This window comes from Porites lutea, chromosome 7 (genome assembly GCF_958299795.1).
Source record: "Porites lutea chromosome 7, jaPorLute2.1, whole genome shotgun sequence".
Lineage (NCBI taxonomy): Eukaryota > Metazoa > Cnidaria > Anthozoa > Scleractinia > Poritidae > Porites > Porites lutea.
Genome location: NC_133207.1, coordinates 3,676,319 through 3,691,159, shown reverse-complemented (window position 1 = coordinate 3,691,159; position 14,841 = coordinate 3,676,319). Strand labels below are relative to the sequence as shown.

General features: G+C 37.9%; 1 long non-coding RNA gene across 1 annotated transcript; it reads left to right on the top strand.

The window, feature by feature from the left end:
* On the top strand, positions 1 to 3,168 carry LOC140944972 (uncharacterized). Its single transcript, XR_012166716.1, has 3 exons — positions 1 to 109; positions 1,789 to 1,912; positions 2,330 to 3,168. It is a non-coding gene; the product is annotated as an uncharacterized lncRNA (long non-coding RNA).
* Positions 3,169 to 14,841: the final 11,673 nt, after the last annotated feature.

The following is a 14,841-nucleotide window of genomic DNA, read 5'->3' as shown; positions in this document are numbered from 1 at the left end:
CAAATATCTGTGCATGGCAAATTGAACATGAAGCACTGATTGTAATACTGAGAGGCCTCCTGGGTGCATGAAAACTTGAACCGAAAGCTTGCCTTAATCAGCTGAAGAGGTACATAACATTGCAAGACCCTCTGAGGCTGCTACTAGATAATGCTATCTTGAAAACAATTTGCTGTTGATGCCTTGATACAAATCCAAGCTAACCTGTGATCAGGGGATTTTTTTTTTTTCACCTGATCACAGGTTAGTACCAAGCAGAATACATGATGCAAATGTTAAACCATTCACTGTATGATAATTAACACTCAGTGAAAAATATGTACACCAATTTAAATGTATGTTGTAGGTAATATTTTATCTCAGGTAATTTTTTTTTTTGGCCGGGTGGGTGGGGGGGGGGGGGGGGATTTTAATGTATTACTTATGAATTTAAAGCAAAAGAAAAATATAAATTACCTGAGATAAAAAAACAACCACAACATATATATCCATAGGAACCTGGCGAGAAGCCATCAACCAACGCACTGCACTCGCTACAGAGATGCCAACCCCTGGAAATCTTAAATCTGGATACTCCCTCTTTTGCATCACCACATCCCACCCCACCCCCTAATCTCCGGATAAGCTTAGGACATTATATGAATTCTTGCAGGAAATACAGACCATCATAATTCGCTTTTAGGATTGTGAAGGTGAAATAATCATTATCAATGACGAAATAAATGGAAAGAGGCCACAGAAACCTGAACTATGAATCAAAGAAAAGTGGAATTTTGAGAAAAAATAGGAAAAACCTAAGATGAAATCACAGTAAAGCTCATAACTCTATTTTATCCGGGAGAGTTGGCATGTATGCACTGAAGCAGTCAGTAAAATACTGAACACATCTATTATTATATAGTTCCAGAAAATATCCATACCCCCACGGAGGGAACTTTTAAGTTAGACCTCCCATGTTACACTGTAGGGGATGCATGTCATAGCCCCCCACCTCCTGGAATTTAGTTGAGTACCCTCTGGAAAGTATATTTGTGTCAAAAATATTGTATTTGTTGCACTATGTTATTATGCAAAAGATAATTATTTTCTGCGAGAAAATGAGAAAAGAAAATACCATTCATGTTAATAAGATGTCCTTAGCTAATTACCTTCGACGAAGAAGAACGCAACCTATTCTTCAAGGCGCAGTTACCAATTTCATATGCACTTTCTGCCAGATTCTTCACATTCCTTTGGTGACGTCATCATATTGACCTATCTAATACGGAGACTTTGCTCTGTCCCTTTGGGAGATGCGACTGTATTGTATTAAAGAAAACTATTGAAAAAAGCATTTAGCCGACCCTAGAAAAAAGATGATCAATGCAAACAATAACGCTTGCTTTGAAACACCGGTGACAGCAAAATAACTGATGTAAGCTTTCTCAAGAGAGAAGCTGCTATTTATTAACAACTCACCAATTTTACTCAGACCCCCTAGAAAAAGACCTCTGTAAGCAACCCCCGACTCCCTCTGTAATTGCCTCCTTTTCAACATCCCCGCCTCCCTTCAGAATGTCCGTTGCCCTCCGTGGGGGGTTATGGATATTTTCTGCAACTTATACACATTACACTGCAACTTATACACATTACACTTACCACTTACAAAATTCTGCAAGCAAAGCAACCTGGTTATAAAAAAGACAAACAGAGTTCTCATTGGCTACTGATTCAGTAAACAGTACTACTGATTTTTGTAACCATTATTTCTCCAGGATAACGTTCATGTTATACTGTCTTTTTTTGTAGGAGTAAAATGCTGCGGAAGGGAAATGATACATGTCCAGTTGAAAGTTGTATCAGATTTCAACCGAGATGTCCGTATGACAAAACTTGACAGGGATGGAAGGAACTAATACCTTTCCAACTTCTGGTAGGTTCAACCCATAAACCCCAATAAGCGTTATGCCAAGTAAATGGAATTTGGGGACCACACGAGGCAAAGAAAAAGTGTATTGATCTCGGCATGATTCGCACCCACGCACGACCTCCAAGTTAGATATGCTGTTGCTCTTCTGGTTATGCTTTGAAACCCTGCATCGAGCAAGTCATGGATAATTTGTGTGGCAGATCGCGTAGAGCGTAGAATGTGTAATTAAGTAAATGTACATATCTGCCATGGACATTGTTAGTACTGTATCTATAGCAAATGATGCAACGCTCAATTATCTCTGGGGTGAAAATTCATCGACTTCTACAAAAAATCCTTTAAACCCCATTAGTGTTTATTTTAATAAAAAACACTAGTACATGTGCAATGTGTATTTCAACTTTTCCGTTATTATTTCAGAGTTCCTGTCGCTACCTAACTGCAGAAATTGATGTAAAAGCTTCTCTTCCTAGGAGTTCTTAGCAGGAATTTACTCTCGGCATCAACAAGTGAGTGCTTTGAGTTTGCAAGTCTTCAGCTTCCTAGATTTCTGCCCTTTTTAACTTTAATCTCTTTTTATTATAGAGAAGATCAAGCTTACCCCAATCTAAAACTATCAATGAGGACAATGGGAATCCTGGTTTGTTTAGGAACTGATTTTGTGTGGAAATTCGACGGGATGTATAGGCGTTGAAACGTATTTTGTGTAAACCGCTGACACTCAAACCGAGGGAACAGAGAAACGTAGGGATACCACTCCAATTTGGGTATTTTTCAAATTGGAAACTCATACTGGAGATCTAATAACCATAAGATACCCCTCTCATTGAGATTCTTTCCATTGCAAAAACTTATTCTAACTTTCTAGTTTCTTTGTATTTCCACAGGTAATGGCTGAGCACATTTTATTCCCAGATTTCTAACCTTTTTCCTTCATTCTCTCTAGTGGTGTTGTTTTAGATCGGCCATAAAACTGGGCTTTGTAGGCTGACTTTTATAAAAAAGAAACGTAGGGATACCAATCTAAAATTATTAACGTGGACAATGGGAATCCTGGTTTCTTTGGGAACTGATTTTTTTGTGGAAATTCGATGGGGTGTATAGGCGTTGAAACGTATTTTGCGTAAACCGCTGACACTCCAACCGATATTACACAATAAATCAGGGAACAAAGAAACGTAAGGATACCAATCTAAAATTATCAACGCGGACAATAGGCATCCTGGTTTGTTTAGAAACTGATTTTTTGTGGAAACTCGACGGGGTGTATAGGCGTTGAAACGTATTTTGCGTAAACCGCTGACACTCAAACCGATATTACACAATAACTCAGGGAACAAAGAAACGTAGGGATACCAATCTAAGATTATCAACGTGGACAATGGGAATCCTGGTTTGTTTAGGAACTGATTTTTTGTGGAAATTTGACGGGGTGCATAGGCATTGAAACATATTTTGCGTAAACCGCTGACACAAACCGATATTACACAGTAAATCAGGGAACAGCGAAACGTAGGGATACCACTCTAATTCGGGTACTTTTCAAATTGGAAACTCGTACTGGAGATATAATAACCATAAGATACCCCTCTCATTGAGAGTTTCTCTTTATTTCCACAGGTAATGGTTGAGCACATTTTATTTCCAGATTTCTAACCTTTTTCTTTCATTGTCTCTAGTGTTGTTGTTTTAGGTCGGCCGTAAAAGTGGGCTTTGTAGGCTGACTTTTATTCAGTCTTTCCAGGTCAAAGTGAAGATGTGTATAATTGGAGCTAAAATTATTAGGTGGAGATTTGGAATCCTGAATCCTGACTGACCACAGACGGCTGCTTTTGGTTGAACTGTTGTATCGTCAAGTTTTATAGTTTGGCTGGTATGAGTATATTACGTAATGAATTTCTTTTTAGAAAGGTCTTTGATAATATACATTATCACAATTTCCCTTTGCAACGGCTGGCTTTTTATAAGAGCCTATATCTCATTAAGATGTTTTTTTGACTTCAAGCAAAGCAAAGCCATCGTTCTTTCGTGATTGTTGACTTTCAACAGATTCTTATCAATCATTTATCTAAATAACTAAATTACTCTTAAATTGAAGCTTATGTCATTTCCGGTTCATGATGTATTGGGGTATCAATGTACCTTTAATCGAACTGTTATTAGCATTGAACATTTCAGCTACGATCTTACATAAAATATATTCTGGTAAAAAAAAAAAAGTGTAGTCGTACGGCCTCAACCTTAATAAATTAAAAAAAGTTTGGTTTGGAAAATCTCCTCAGGTTTAATGTTTTCTCGATGTGTACGCACCATCACTGTTCCACCATTACTGATCCATCATCACTGTTCCACCATTACTGTTCCACCATCACTGTTCAACCATCACTGTTCCACCATTACTGTTCCACCATTACTGTTCCACAATCACTGTTCCACCATTACTGTTCCACTATCACTGTTCCACCATCACTGTTCCACCATTATTGTTCCACCATCACTGTTCCACCATCACTGTTCCACCATCACTGTTCCGCCATTACTGTTCCACCATTACTATTCCACCATCACTGTTCCACCATCACTGTCCCACTATTCCTGTTCCACCATCACTGTTCCATAATTACTGTTCCACCATCTGTGTTCCATAATTACTGTTCCACCATCACTGTTCCACCATTACTGTTCCACTATTACTATTCCACCATTACTGTTCCACCATCACTGTTCCATAATTACTGTTCCATCATCTGTAATCCATAATTACTGTCCCACCATCACTGTTCCACCAGCCCTGTTCCATAATTACTGTTCCACCCTCACTGTTCCACCATTCCTGTTCCACCATCACTGTTTAACCATTAGTATTCCACCATCACTGTTCTACCATTACTGTTCCACCATCACTCTTCCTCCATTACTGTTCCACCATCACTGTTCCATAACTACTGTTTCACTATCACTGTTCCACCATCACTGTTTAACCATTAGTATTCCACCATCACCGTTTCACCATCACTGTTCCATAATTACTGTTCCACCCTCACTGTTCCACCATTCCTGTTCCACCATAACTGTTCCTCCATTACTGTTCCACCATCACTCTTCCACCATCACTTTTCCACCATCACTCTTCCACCATCACTGTTCCATAATGACTGTTCTCCATTACTGTTTCACCATCACTGTTCCACCATTCCTGTTCCACCATCACTGTTTAACCATTAGTATTCCACCATCACCGTTTCACCATCACTGTTCCACCATTACTGTTCCATAATTACTGTTTTACTATCACTGTTCCACCATCACTATTCCATAATTACTGTTCCACCATCACTGTTCCACCATTACTGTTCTACCAACACTGTTCCACCATCTCTGTTCCACCATTACTGTTCCACCATTACTGTTCCACCATCACTGTTTAACCATTAGTATTCCACCATCACCGTTTTACCATCACTGTTCCACCATTACTGTTCGATAATTACTGTTTTACTATCACTGTTCCACCATCACTGTTCCATAATTACCGTTCCACCATTGCTATTCCACCATCACTGTTCCATTATGACTGTTCCTCCATTACTGTTCCACCATCACTGTTCCATAATTACTGTTCCACTATCACTGTTCCACCATCGCTGTTCCATAATTACTGTTCCACCATCACTGTTCCACCATTCCCGTTCCACCATTACTGTTTAACCATTATTATTCCACCATCATTGTCCCACCATCACTGTTCCACCGTCACTGTTCCACCATTACTGTTACACCATCACTGTTCCATAATTACTGTTCCACTATCACTGTTCCACCATCACTGTTCCATAATTACTGTTCCACGATCACTGTTCCACCATTACTGTTCTACCATCACTGTTCCACCATCACTGTTCCACCATTACTGTTCAACCATCACTGTCCCACCATCACTGTTTCACCATTATTGTTCCGCCATCACTGTTCCACCATCACTCTTCCACCATCACTCTTCCATAATTACCATTCCACCATTACTGTTCCACCATCACTTTTCCATAATTACTATTCCACCATCACTGTTCCATTATGACTGTTCCTCCATTACTGTTCCACCATCACTGTTCCATAATTACTGTTCCACTATCACTGTTCCACCATCGCTGTTCCATAATTACTGTTCCACCATCACTGTTCCACTATTCCTGTTCCACCATTACTGTTTAACCATTAGTATTCCACCATCACTGTTCCACCATCACTGTTCCACCGTCACTGTTCCACCATTACTGTTCCACCATCACTGTTCCCCCATTACTGTTACACCATGACTGTTCCATAATTACTGTTCCACTATCACTGTTCCACCATCACTGTTCCATAATTACTGTTCCACCATCACTGTTTCACCATTACTGTTCTACCATCACTGTTCCACCATCACTGTTCCACCATCACTGTTCCACCATTACTGTTCTACCATCACTGTTCCACCATCACTCTTCCACCAACACTCTTCCACCATCACTCTTCCATAATTACCATTCCACCATTACTGTTCCACCATCACTGTTCCATAATGATTGTTCCTTCATTACTGTTTCACCATCACTGTTCCACCATTCCTTTTCCACCATCACTGTTTAAGCATTAGTATTCCACCATCACCGTTTCACCATCACTGTTCCACCATTACTGTTCCATAATTACTGTTTTACTATCACTGTTCCACCATCACTGTTCCATAATTACTGTTCGACCATCACTGTTCCACCATTATTGTTCTACCAACACTGTTCCACCATTACTGTTCCGCCATCACTGTTCCACCATCACTCTTCCACCATCACTCTTCCACCATCACTCTTTCATAATTACCATTCCACCATTACTGTTCCACCATCACTTTTCCATAATTACCATTCCACCATTACTGTTCCACCATCACTGTTCCATTATGACTGTTCCACCATCACTGTTCCATAATTACTGTTCCACTATCACTGTTCCACCATCGCTGTTCCATAATTAGTGTTCCACCATTACTGTTCCACTATTCCTGTTCCACCATTACTGTTTAACCATTAGTATTCCACCATCACTTTTCCACCATCACTGTTCCTCCATTACTGTTACACCATGACTGTTCCATAATTACTGTTCCACTATCACTGTTCCACCATCACTGTTCCACCATTACTGTTCCACCATCACTTTTCCACCATCACTCTTCCACCATCACTCTTCCACCATCACTCTTGCATAATTACCATTCCACCATTACTGTTCCACCATTCCTGTTCCACCATCACTGTTTAACCATTAGTATTCCACCATCACTGTTCTACCATCACTGTTCCACTATTCCTGTTCCACCATTACTGTTTAACCATTAGTATTCCACCATCACTTTTCCACCATCACTTTTCCACGGTTACTATTCCACCATTACTGTTCCACCATCACTGTTCCTCCATTACTGTTACACCATGACTGTTCCATAATCACTGTTCCACTATCACTGTTTCACCATCACTGTTCCATAATTACTGTTCCACCATCACTGTTTCACCATTATTGTTCTACCATCACTGTTCCACCATCACTGTTCCACCATTACTGTTCTACCATCACTGTTCCACCATCACTGTTCCACCATCACTGTTTAACCATTAGTATTCCAACATCACTCTTCCACCATCACTCTTCCATAATTTCTGGTCCACCCTCACTGTTCCACGATTCCTGTTCCACCATCACTGTTTAACCATTAGTATTCCACCATCACTGTTCTACCATCACTGTTCCACCATTACTGTTCCACCATCACTGTTCCTTCATTACTGTTCCACCATCACTGTTCCATAACTACTGTTTCACTATCACTGTTCCACCATCACTGTTCCATAATTACTGTTCCACCATCACAGTTCCACCATTACTGTTCTACCAACACTGTTCCACCATCACTGATCCACCATTCCTGTTCAACCATTACTGTTCCACCATCACTATTCCACCATCTCTGTTCCGGCATCACTGTTCCACCATCACTGTACCACCATCACTGTTCCACCATTACTGTTCCATAATAACTATTCCTCCATTACTGTACCACCATCACTGTTCCACCATTACTGTTCCATAATAACTGTTCCACCATCACTATTCCACCATCACTGTTCCGCCATCACTGTTCCACCATCACTGTACCACCATCACTGTTCCATAATAACTGTTCCTCCATTACTGTTCCACCATCACTGTTCCACCATTCCTGTTCCACCATCACTGTTCCACCATCACTGTTCCACCATTATTGTTCCATTGTCACTGTTTCGCCATAACTGTTCCCCCATGAGTGTTCCATCATTACTATTCCACCATCACTGTTTCATCATCACTGTTCAACCATTACTGTTCCATCATCACTGTTCCACGATCACTGTTCCACCACTGCTGTTCGACCATTACTCCTCCACCATCACTGTTCCACTATTACTGTTCCACCATTATTATTCCACCATCACTGTTCCACCATCATTGTTCCTCCATCACAGTTCCATAATTACACTTCACTATTCCACCATTCCTTTTCCACTGTCACTTTTTAACCATTACTATTTCACCATCACTGTTCCACCATTACTATTCCACCATCACTGTTCCATCATCACTGTTCCACCATTACTGTTCCATCATCACTGTTCCACGATCACTGTTTCACCACTGCTTTTCGACCATTACTCTTCCACCATCACTGTTCCACCATCACTGTTCCACCATTACTGTTCCACCATTATTATTCCACCATCACTGTTCCACCATCATTGTTCCTCCATCACACTTCGATAATTACTGTTCCACCATCACTGTTTAACCATTTGTATTCCACCATCACTGTTCCACCATCACTGTTCTATAATTACTGTTCCACTATCACTTCTTCACCTTCACTGTTCCATAATTACTGTTCCACCATTACTTTTCCACCATTACTTTTCTACCATCAATTTTCCACCATCACTGTTCCACCATTATTGTTCCACCATCACTGTTCCACCATCACATTTCCACCATTACTGTTCCACCATTACTGTTCCACCATCACTGTTCCATCATCACTGTTCCATCATTACTGTTCCACCATTACTGTTCCATCATCACTGTTCCAACATTACTGTTCCATCATCACTGTTCCACGATCACTGTTCCACCATTACTGTTGCACCATTTTTATTCCTTTATCACGGTTCCACCATTACTAATCCACCATCACTGTTCCACCACCACTACTTCATAATTACTGTTTTACCATTCCTGTTTTACCATCTCTGTTCCGTAATGACTGTTCTTCCATTACGGTTCCACCATCACTCTTTCATAAGGACTGTTTCTCCATTACTGTTTAACCATCACTTTTCCACCATTACTGTTCCACCATCACTGTTCCACCACCACTGTTCCGCCATTACTATTCCACCATCACTGTTCCACCATAACTGTTCCACCATTTCGGTTCCACCATTACTATTCCACAATCACTGTTCCACCATCACTCTTCCGAATTACTGTTCCCCCATCTGTGTTCCATAATTACTGTTCCACCATTACTGTTCCACCATTACTGTTCCACCATCACTGTTCCACTTTCACTGTTCCACCATCACTGTTCCACCATTACTGTTCCACCATCACTGTTCCACCATTACTGTTCCACCACTACTGTTCCACCATTACTATTCCATCATTACTGTTCCACCATTACTAATTCACCATTACTGTTCCATAATTACTGTCCCACTATCACTGATCCATACTTACTGTTCCACCATTACTGTCCCACCATCACTGTTCCATAATTACTTTTTCACCATTACTGTTCCACCATCACTGTTCCACCATTACTGTTCCACCATTGCTGTTCCACCATTGCTGTTCCACCATTACTGTTCCACCATTACTATTCCATCATTACTGTTCCACCATTACTAATTCACCATTACTGTTCCATAATTACTGTCCCACTATCACTGATCCATACGTACTGTTCCACCATTACTGTCCCACCATCACTGTTCCATAATTACTGTTTCACCATTACTGTTCCACCATCACTGTTCACTGATGGTCAGTTCCATCAATGCTCCACCTAATTTTTTCTACAGGTTTACTATTACTGTTCCACTATTACTGTTTTACCATCACTTTTTTTAATTTAAATTTTTTGATTTCCCTGAGTCTTGCTGCATTTTTTAGCTTACCCAAGGTTACCTTTCGAATTGCAATGTTGTACACCTCCATTCACTGTTATGTTCTTTAATACTTGACTTTTAAATAGTTTATCGCAGATTAATAGTTGCTGTATGTACTTCGCAGAAATGGTTTTGTCAAAGCCGTCCTCTGCTTTTACACTAAGTCTGTTGTTGAGTAGTATGGAGAAAATTTAAAATAACCATTATTTGATAGTTAGAACTTTTTACATTACTTTTCAAAATTGAAATAAAAGTGTTTTGTTTTTTGGGTGTTCATGTTTTGGTTCAATTTTATCCTTGGTTTAAACTCTATTTTTCTGTGTTGTTAGGTATCAGTGGTCGTGTATGATAATGAGTAAAACCAAGGATAAATTTGAACCACAACATACATTTGTTGTGTAATACTTATGCACACGTCCTCGAGCGAGAGCAATCTTCAGTGACATTGCGATCGTTCGCAAAAGTCAGGTTTGCGTTCAATGGACCTTACCAGAAGTCAACTATGCATTTGAGACCTGTAATCTTAACAAAGGCGTTAGTCCATGGTTTTGGTCAAAAAATAGAAAATTCTGTATCTTTTTCTGTTGCGCAAAAGAAACGAGGAAAATGTGTTTGACTATATTCTCGAAAAAAAAAAAAGTTCTTCTAGACTAAAAATAAGAGGATTTTAAAAAAGTCGAAAAAGATGGAAAATTCAAATTTTTCACCAAAACCATAAACTAACATCTTTGGAAAAATCCCAACCTTTTGACTTTTTTAAATGCTTGTTTTTATAGCCTAGAATATCGTCAAACCCATTTTTTAGGCAACACTGGCCAGGAAAAAGTGTTTTACGATATTGTAGAACGAAAAAACGCCTTTCTAAGTTATAAAAACAAAAAGTTTAAAAAATCGAAAAACTGAAATTTTTCCAAAGGGGTTAACCAATGGTTAAAATTTTTCCATGTTCTTTTTACAGGCAATATAGGCCAGGAAAATGTGTTTTACGATATTCTAGAACAAAAAAAACACGTTTCTAAGTTATAAAAACAAAAATTTCAAAAAGTCGAAAAATTAAAATTTTTCCAACGGGGTTAACCCATGGGTTTGGTCCAAAAATGGCCATTTTTCTCTCCTTTTTTTAAGGCAATATACGCCAGAAAAATGTGTTTTACGATATACTAGAACAAAAAAAAGCCTTTCTAAGCTATAAAAAAAAGCAGGTCAAAAAATCGGAAAACTGGCATATTTCCAAGGGTGTTAACCCATGGTTTTGTTCCAAAAATCGCAATTTTTCCATCTTCTTTTTTTAGGCAATATAGGCCAAGAAATGTGTTTTACGATATTCTAGAACGAAAAAACGCCTTTCAAAACTTTAAACACAAGAAGTTCAAAAAGTGGAAAACTTGAAATTTTTCCAAAGGGGTTAACCCATGGTTTTGGTCCAAAAATGGCCATTTTTCCAACTTTTTATTTTTAGGCAATATACGCTAGGAAAATGTCTTTTATGATATTCTCGAACGATAAAACGCCTTTCTAGGCTATAAAAACAAAAAGTCCAAAAAAGTCGAAAAATTGACATTTTTCCAAAGGGGTTAACCCATGGTTTTGGTCCAAAAATGGCCATTTTTCCAACTTTTTTTTTAGGCAATATAGGCCAGGAAAATGTCTTTTATGATATTCCAGAACGATAAAACGTCTTTCTATGCTATAAAAACAACCAGACCAAAAACACGAAAAATTGACATTTTTCCAAAGGGGTTAACCCATAATTTTAGTCCAAAAATGGCCATTTCTCCAACTTTTGGTTTTAGGCAATATAGGCCAGGAAAATGTCTTTTATGATATTCTAGAACGATAAAACGCCTTTCTAGGCTATAAAAAAAAGAAGTACAAAAAGTCGAAAAATTGACATTTTTCCAAAGGGGTTAACTCATGGTTTTGGTCCAAAAATAGCCATTTGTCCAACTTTTTTTTTTAAGGCAATATAGGCCAGGAAAATGTCTTTTATGATATTCTAGCACGATAAAACGCTTTTCTAGCCTATAAAAAAAAGAAGTCCAAAAACACGAAAAAATGACATTTTTCCAAAGGGGTTAAGCCATGGTTTTGGTCCAAAAATGGTTATTTTTCCAACTTTTTTTTTTCGGCAATATAGGCCAGGAAAATGTCTTTTATGATATTCTAGAACGATAAAACGCATTTCTAGGCTATAAAAACAGGAAGTCCAAAAACACGAAAAATTGACACTTTTCCAAAGGGGTTAACTCATGGTTTTGGTCCAAATACTGCCATTTTTCCAACTTTTTTTATTTTTAGGCAATATAGGCCAGAAAATTGTCTTTTATGATATTCCAGAACGATAAAACGCCTTTCTAGGCTATAAAAACAAGAAGTCCAAAAAGTCGACAAACTGACATTTTTCCAAAAAGGTTAACCCATGGTTTTGGTCCAAAAATGGCTATTTTTCCAACTTTTTTTTTGTTAGGCAATATAGGCAAGGAAAATGTCTTTTATGATATTCTAGAACGATAAAACGCATTTCTAGGCTATAAAAACAAGAAGTCCAAAAACACGAAAAATTGACATTTTTTCCGAAGGGGTTAACCCATGGTTTTGGTCGAAAAATGGCCATTTCTCAAACTTTTTTTTTTTAGGCAATATAGGCCAAGAAAATGTCTTTTATGATATTCTAGAACGATAAAACACCTTTCTAGGCTATAAAAAAAAGAAGCCCAAAAAGTCGAAAAATTGACATTTTTCCAAAGGGGTTAACCCATGGTTTTGGACCACAAATGGCCATTTTTTAAACATTTCTTTTTTAGGGAATATAGGCCAGAAAAATGTCTTTTGTTATATTCTAGAACGATAAAACGCCTTTCTAGACTATAAAAACAAGAAGTCCAAAAAGTCGAAAATTGACATTTTTCCAAAGGGGTTAACCCATGGCTTTTGTCCGAAAATTGCCATTTCTCAAAATTTTATTTTTTTAGGCAATATACGCCAGGAAAATGTCTTTGATGATATTGTAGAACAATAAAACGCCTTTCTAGGCTATAAGAACAAGAAGTCCAAAAAGTCGACAAATTGACATTTTTCCAAAGGGGTTAACCCATGGTTTCGGTCAAAAAATGGTCTTTTTTCGAACATTTTTTTTTAAGCAATATAGGACAGGAAAATGTCTTTTATGATATTGTAGAACGATAAAACGCTTTTCTAGGCCATAAACACAAGAAGTCCAAAAAGTCGAAAATTGACATTTTTCCAATGGGGTTAACCCATGGTTTTGGTCCAAAAATGGCCATTTGTCCAACTTTTGGTTTTCGCCAATATAGGCCAGGAAAATGTCTTTTATGATATTCTAGAACAATAAAACGCCTTTCTAGGCTATAAAAACAAGACGTCCAAAAAGTCGAAAAATTGACATTTTTCCAAAGGGGTTAACTCATGGTTTTGGTCCAAAAATGGCCATTTTTCCAACTTTTTTTATTTTTAGGCAATATAGGCCAGGAAAATGTTTTTTATGATATTCTAGAACGATCAAACGCCTTTCGAGGTTATAAAAAAAAGAAGTCCAAAAACACGAAAAAATGACATTTTTCCAAAGGGGTTAAGCCATGGTTTTGGTCCAAAAATGGCTATTTTTCCAACTTTTTTTTTTCGGCAATATAGGCCAGGAAAATATCTTTTATGATATTCTAGAACGATAAAACGCATTTCTAGGCTATAAAACAAGAATTCCAAAAACACGAAAAATTGATATTTTTGCAAAGGGGTTAACCCATGGTTTTCGTCGAAAAATGGCCATTTCTCAAACTTTTTTTTTAGGCAATATAGGCCAAGAAAATGTCTTTTATGATATTCTAGAACGATAAAACGCCTGTCTAGGCTATAAAAAAAAGAAGCCCACAAAGTCGAAAAATTGACATTTTTCCAAAGGGGTTAACCCATGGTTTTGGTCCAAAAATTGCCATTTTTTAAACATTTCTTTTTTAGGCAATATAGGCCAGGAAAATGTCTTTTATGATATTCTAGAACGAAAAAACGCATTTCTAGGCTATAAAAACAAGAAGTCCAAAAACACGAAAAATTGACATTTTTCCAAAGGGGTTAACCCATGGTTTTGGTCCAAAAATGGCCGTTTGTCCAACTTTTGTTTTTCGGCAATATAGGCCAGGAAAATGTCTTTTATGATATTCCAGAACGATAAAACGCCTTTCTAAGCTATAAAAACAAGAAGTCCAAAAACACGAAGAATTGACATTTTTCCAAAAAGGTTAACCCATGGTTTTGGTCCAAAAATGGCTATTTTTCCAACTTTTTTTTTTTAGGCAATATAGGCCAGGAAAATGTCTTTTATGATATTCTAGAACGATAAAACGCATTTCTAGGCTATAAAAACAAGAAGTCCAAAAACACGAAAAATTGACATTTTTGCAAAGGGGTTAACCCATGGTTTTGGTCGAAAAATGGCCATTTCTCAAACTTTTTTTTTTAGGCAATATAGGCCAAGAAAATGTCTTTTATGATATTCTAGAACGATAAAACGCCTTTCTAGGCTATAAAAACAAGAAGTCCAAAAAGTCGAAAAATTGACATTTTTCCAAAGGGGTTAACTCATGGTTTTAGTCCAAAAATTGCCATTTTTCCAACTTTTTTTATTTTTCGGCAATATAGGCCAGAAAATTGTCTTTTATGATATTCTAGAACGAT